The following is a 6,990-nucleotide window of genomic DNA, read 5'->3' as shown; positions in this document are numbered from 1 at the left end:
TAAATAAAACACTGTATTCTACTCTGAACTGTGGTTTAATTTTTTGTTTGGACAATTCTTTTCTAATAGTAATCTGCGTTGAGCTATGTTGACTAGGGTGATCAGATGTAGCTATTTACCCAGGATGATCCCAGTTTTGAGTCCCCTGTCCCAGTAAATTCATGTCCAAAACCAGTGATTTGTCCCAGTTTTATACAAGAAATGTCCCAGATCTCCCTATTTTTAACCAAGCTGGTGCCTGCTAACAGTAAAGAGAGACATAACTTGTCATTTGTTTAGGTAAAACACAGAAAAGCTGCTTAAAAATTACCAAAACACAAAGAAAATGTGATTATATTGACTCACATTAGTGCCGAGTGCATAACAATTTTCCTTAATGACGCACTCGTTCCACAATTTTATTATTACCAACCAATCCAAACCAGGGATGTCCCAGTTTTTTATTTTGAACATCTGGTCACCCTAATATTGACCAAAATATGTATTCAACTTACAAGATAGGTTAAAGGAAATGTGAAAAGGAGCTACAATCACAACAGTTGACTGTACATTTAAATGAACATAGGTAACGCACTAGTTATTGTGTTCCAAACAGGAAGTGAGCATGGGCGCACTTCCCTCTCCCCGACTCCAGTTGACGTTATACTAGAAAATTGTCAGCCCACTTTTTGTAATTGCTGCAGTGAGTCTCGTCATTTCTGTCGCTCTACATCAGGGGTCTCCAACCTTTTTCCTCGAGTGAGCTACCTTTACAAAATGAAAATTCCAGAGAGCTACTACTTTTAGCGGTTGCAGGAAGTAAAGTATACATAGGAGGCATGGCAAGACTTAGGAGCCTGTTTCATCAGCCGGTTTCACTTCGTAGAAACCGTCTGACCTCGCAGCATTAGGATTCGTTCAACGGTAGGTGGGCACTTTTTTTATTTAACCAATTGCTGCTATTTGGCTGTGAGGAATGTAATCTTGTAGGAAGAAGTGCAATAACGTCTTTCCCCTTGATAAAATTCACCAAACATTCTCTTTGTTCCCGCTTCAAATCCTCGATCTCGGGAATCGTTGCCAACACAGAATGTATGGCGTCATCTACATCCATCTCGACCGCTTTGTTTACTGTTGTGCTGTACCACAAAAAGGACCCAGACAGGTGCTTGAACGTTTGAGAGTTTGACATCATGGCTTCACAGCTCTTCATTGACTGGCTGGTGTACGATCTACAACTTTCAGGGTTCTTGAAAACTGTCTAGTGGAGAGAAATGAAATAGAGCGGAGGCACAAGGTGGTACCAGCCTGGCTAAAGACTTAGATGAGGTACAGTTAGATAAAACACAGAACATAAACCATTATTTATTTATGAGCGCACAAAGTCAGACATCAAAATGATAGATTTACAATAATAATAGGCATTTAATTCATCAAATTTTAGTTATTCAGGACAATACATGTAATTCAGAAATCCCTTGGTGAGGAAGAGGGTGGAGAGCGACTGGTAGCTCCTGAGCTACAGATTGGAGACTCCTGCTCTACATGATCCTGGATTTTATTTCGCTGTTATCTCTGTAAATAAATACCTCCTCTGTATATTGGGCTCAGCTTCAAATTCACCCCTTTAACCGCGAGCCTCGTGAGCTATTGGTGACATCTGGGTGCTTAATCTGCAGATACAGGACACATGCATACATATTTTTCTCAGTATATGGACAGGCCAGGGCTCATGTGAAAGCTCAGAACCTCCAGAATTCCTTGTCTGAGCTGCAGAGGCTACACTAGCACTGAATCATTATTGACTGCAGGTTCTGGGGTTTAGAGAGTGACCATTCAGATCAGAGAGGATTTTTTAGGCTTAAACAAACTGGATAAGCATAGAAACCCAAATGTGAGGCTTTCCGATTCTTCATCTTCAGGACCTAAATTCCAAATTATAAGATAAATAAATGTGACATCGTGCCTAATGTTTTTTGTAATTGTTATCAGTAAAAGCTGAATTTGATTTGAACTTGCTGACACACAGGTCAAGTTCATGAAATTTTCCGTCAAAACGTTACATACAGTTCCTTCAAACTCTACACACAAATATGTAAAATGTAACTGGACAACGATGATAAACTTTCACATTTACGAGTCATGCAGTAAATATAGCGCTGTCAACAAGTCATGAATCAAAAGTGCTACTTACATTACAATTTGGGTGGGACAAGAAATAAACCATAAAGAGTATATATATATGTTTTAATCTGCTTCTTGTGTTTTTGTTTTTCTTTCTCATGGTACTTACCCACTGTTTAACACCAGCAGTCTGCAGCTCACACCTGTGCTAAGAATAAACAGCCCATAGTCCTTTCATGACCCACTAAAACACTCGACTATATTCATATAAACACAAAAAATTGTACAGTAACAACTTTTTAAAAACACAATCTGCTCCTCATTTCAATAAGTGTGTTTTAGTGAGCAATAAATTTAAATATCCCAATGTAAGCTCTAGTGTTTATTAATTTAAATTAAAGCTGCACTGTGTAACTTTTCTGATGAAGGGTCCGCCATCTTCTTGTCTCCATAGTGATGTCATTGCTTTGCCTGGGATGTTATTAAACAAAAGTATCTTGCATTTATTCATGTTTTTATTTGTCAAAAACTACCACAAAGATATGCATTCTGACTGTGAGCAGGCCCGCTTCTCCACAGATCTGACCTGTAACTTGGCCCGGCAATGTGGCCCGCTCGCCTCCATGGAGATAGTTAAATTAAATACCATACTGTGGAACTCTGGAAAAAAATTAATTAAAAATCTACATGGAGTCAAGGAATGTGGAGGACCCTCTATTAGAAAAGTTACATAGTACACCTTAAAATTAAAAATTAAAAGTGCATTTCATAACTTTTCAGGTGGCGGGTCCGTCACCTGCTTGTTGCTATGGATACGCCATTACTCTGCTCAGAATATTCCACAGTATGACATTAAATAGCTCTAGCTTACATTTATTAAATTTTATAGCTAAAAAATACCCACAAAAACAAGCATTCGGACTGTGAGCGGGGTCGTCTCTCCACAGATCTGACCTGTAACTTGGTCTGGCAATGTGGCTTGCTTACCTCCATGAAGATAGTTAAAAATTACATGCCATACTGTGGAACATTAAACAATAACATCTACATGGAGTCAAGGATATGGCGGACCCTCTACCAGTAAAGTTACATAGTACACCTTAAAATTAAAATTAAAATTAAAGGTGCATTTGTGTAACTTTTCCGGTGAAGGGTCCGTCACCTGCTTGTTGCTATGGATACGCCATTACTCTGCTCAGAATATTCCACAGCATGAGATTAAATAGTTCTCCCTTTACATTAATTCAATATTATAGCTCAGAAAAACAGGCATTCAGGCTGTGAGCGGGGTCGCCTCTCCACAGATCTGACCCCTAACTTCATCAGCTTTGGTCTCCATGAAGATAAAAATGTTTAAGGCAAGGCAAGGCAAGTTAATTTTGTATCGCACACAAAATAATTCAAAGTGCTTAGTACCATACTGTGAAACAACCCAGACAAAGCAACAGAGAAAAGCATTCTCCACCAGAAAAGTTACACAGTGCGACTTTAAAATTAATCTTAAAATTAAAAAGTTTGTCTCTTTGTTTGTGCAGTGCTCCAGTTGAAGCTGCAGCAGAGAAGAACCCGAGAAGAGCTGGTCAGTCAGGGCATCATTCCACGTAAGTCACCCAATACTCATGTATGTTGTGAATAACACTTGAAAATAGAATGGGACCCAATCCAGGACGTAAAAATATATCCTTTCTAAATGTAACTGTAGCCTTTGCCTCGGCTGCTCACTCACCACAGCTCAATTTTCAATATTTTACGTGAGAAATCTACTGTAATGTCTGTCAATTCAACACAATTACTGGAAAAAATACATGAAATTATATTAAAATGTGCATATTAAAGGGCCCATATTACATCATTTTCTGATCATTGTTATAATGTTGTTTCCTCTTCAAAAACAAACTTGAGTTGTGTTTTGTTTCATTCTCACAAGTTTAAAACACAAACCCTGTACATTTCGGTGGAGTTTTGCTGAGTTCCATGATGTCATGTGGTGATACAGGAACATACTCAACAAGCGATGGGAACTTACAAGTCCTATTTGACAATATGTTTACATGAATAGTAAATAGTAGCATTGTAAACATTATAAACTGAATTCTCAACTATAGGGCTGAACGATTTTGGCAAAATATCGAATTGCGTTTTTTCTGTGATTATGATTAGATTTGCAATTCACGTTTAATTGCGGAATTTAGTTTAAAATTCATATTCACTGGGGAGAAAAGTGAAACATGAACTGGAGGCAAGAGGCTACGATGAGCCACTGACAGAGGTGGGAAGTAGGCAAAAATTTGTAATGTTCAAAATAATATTACTGTATTTTTCGGACTATAAGTCGCTTTGGTGTATAAGTCGCACCAGCCAAAAAATGTGTAATGAAGAAGAAAAAAACATATATAAGTTGCACTGGACTAAGTTGCATTTTTGGGGGAAATTTATTAATGAAATCAGAGACCAGGAACCGACATTTCAACTTGAAAGGCAAATTATGGTAATAACAATAACAGAGAATAACAGACTGAATAGGCGTCTGTATGTTAACGTAACATAACATTTATTCAGATAACTATAGCATAAACAACAGAACAGAACAAGTTTACCAAACTCTCCATCTCACTCCAAATCACTAAATCCATTGAATTCTTCATCCTCGGTGTCACTTCTGAGTAACTTGGTGACCTCCGGAGGTAAACTGAGCGCCGCTTCCTCTTCTGTGTAGCTGTTGTCAGACTCAGCATCAGTTCCAGTGTGAATTATTCTGGGCTTTCTGAATCCCGACAGGATAGTTTAGGTTGTCACTGAAGTTCGGGCTTTGTCGAGCCATCCAGTGACTTCCAGAAAAGTTTCATGGTGCATCCTCCTGATAACCGTGAAGCTGTGTTCTCCATCCTCGCTTTCCGCCAGTCAATCACAAGTTTCTCGCTCACTTCAAACTTTCTTTCTGCTGCTCTAATACCGTTTTCATCTGAATATTTCACTACATGCAGCAGGACAGCGGCTCTTTCTGTAGGAGGCATGTACAGTAGAGTGCAAAGTGACAGTGGTACAGGAGTAATAGTAGTACTAGATACTGGCACACAAGCCTAGAGCCTCTTGCGGCTGTCAGTCTGAAAATTTTAATATATAAGTCCCACTGGAGAATAAGTCGCAGGACCACCCAAACCGAGAAAAAAAAAAAAAGCAACTTATAGTCCGAAAAATATGGTACTCATGTAGTACTAAGTAGTGGTACTTCTGTAAAAGTAAAAAGAAAGTAAAAAGAATTTGGGAAAACACAACTCCAGGTTTGTTTTTGATGAAGAAACAAGATTCTAACACGACTTAAAGCTCACAAGAGTCAGTTTTGTGTAATATAAGACCTTTAAATTGTCATTGTACGTGCACTGACCTGCTAGCTCGACTTAATCACATGTTGTATTGACATTTAAATGGCGAGTTAGCTGCGAGTAAATGCCACTCTGCTTACATCAAAGGTTATTGCCAGAGAATGAAGAATTACTGTAATAGGGTTTACAAGTCCACCAGGCTAAATGCTGTACTGCTACTGTGGGTTAAAAGTCTGTTTGTTTGTTGTTTCTTGGAGTTACTCTGTGCAAAGAGATAATTGTCATGTTTTAAAGGGGCACTGTGTAACTTTTATGTGGACAAAATAAAAGCAAATAATTTGATATGTAGAGGAGAGAGAGTGCATTTGTGTGAATGTCCTGAGAGGTGATTGGTTGAGAGGTAAAGGCTACGGACTGTGATTGGCTGAGAGGGAGAGAGACAGAGAGAGAGAGACAGAGAGAGAAGACAGACAGCAGAGAAAGAGACAGAGAGAAGACAGAGAGAGAGAGAGAGACAGAGACAGAGAGAGACACAGAGAGAGAAAGACAGAGAGAGAGAGACAGAGAGAGACAGAGAGAAAGAGACAGAGAGAGACAGTGAGAAAGACAAAGAGAGAGAGACAGACAGAGAGAAAGACAGAGAGAGAGACAGACAGAGAGAGAGAGGAAGCAAGAGACAGAGAGAGACAGAGAGATATATATAAGATATATATATATATATATATATATATATATATATATATATATATATATATATATATATATAGAGAGAGAGAGAGAGAGAGAGAGAGAGAGAGAGAGAGAGAGAGAGACACACACACAGACACAGAAAGAGAAAAAGAGACACACAGAGAGAAAGACACACAAAGAGAGAGAGAGACACACACAGAGAGAGCGACAGAAATCTAGAGAGAGACACAGAGACAGAGACAGAGAGAGAGACAGACAGAGGGAGAGACATACATCTAGAGAGAGACAGAGAGAGAGAAAGACAAAGAGAGAGAGACAGACAGAGAGAGAGACAGACAGAGAGAGAGAGAGAGACAGACAAGAGAGAGAGACACAGAGAGAGAGACAGACAGAGAGAGACAGAGAGAGACAGAGAGAGAGAGAGAGACAGACATCTAGAGAGAGAGACAGAGAGAGAGAGAGACAGAGAGAGACAGAGAGAGAGAGAGAGACATACATCTAGAGAGAGACAGAGAGAGAGACAGACAGAGAGAGAGACAGACATCTAGAGAGAGACAGAGAGAGACACAGAGAGACAGAGAGCTAGAGAAAGAGAGAGAGACACAGAGAGAGAGAGCTAGAGAGAGACAGAGAGAGAGAGACAGAGCTAGAGAGAGAGGCACAGAGAGAGAGAGAGACAGAGAGAACAAGAGAGAGAGAGAGACAGAGAAAGAGAGAAGAAGAGAGAGAGAGACACAAACAGAGATAGACCGAGAGTGAGAGGAAGAGAGAGAGAGAGAGACAAACTGAGAGCTAGAGAGAAAAAGAGACAGAGAGAGAAAGAGACAGCAACAAAGACAGAGAGAGAGAGAGAGACAGAGACAGAGGCAAAGAC

At 39.5% G+C, this 6,990-nt stretch overlaps 1 protein-coding gene across 1 annotated transcript in view; it reads left to right on the top strand.

Moving 5' to 3' along the window:
• The first annotated feature begins 764 nt into the window (after positions 1-764).
• LOC110155767 (myocardin-related transcription factor B-like) overlaps positions 765-6,990 on the top strand; it is a 32,239-nt gene continuing 26,013 nt past the window's right edge. The window contains exons 1-2 of the mRNA XM_055152744.1: positions 765-903; positions 3,639-3,704. The gene's annotated coding sequence lies outside the window, so the exon portion shown is untranslated. The remainder of the gene's footprint in view (positions 904-3,638; positions 3,705-6,990) is intronic.

Source organism: Boleophthalmus pectinirostris, unplaced genomic scaffold (genome assembly GCF_026225935.1).
Source record: "Boleophthalmus pectinirostris isolate CB_2022bp ecotype Guang Dong unplaced genomic scaffold, ASM2622593v1 HiC_scaffold_17, whole genome shotgun sequence".
Taxonomy (NCBI): domain Eukaryota; kingdom Metazoa; phylum Chordata; class Actinopteri; order Gobiiformes; family Gobiidae; genus Boleophthalmus; species Boleophthalmus pectinirostris.
Note: the sequence above shows the minus strand (reverse complement) of the source record. Positions and strands in the feature narration are given on the sequence as shown.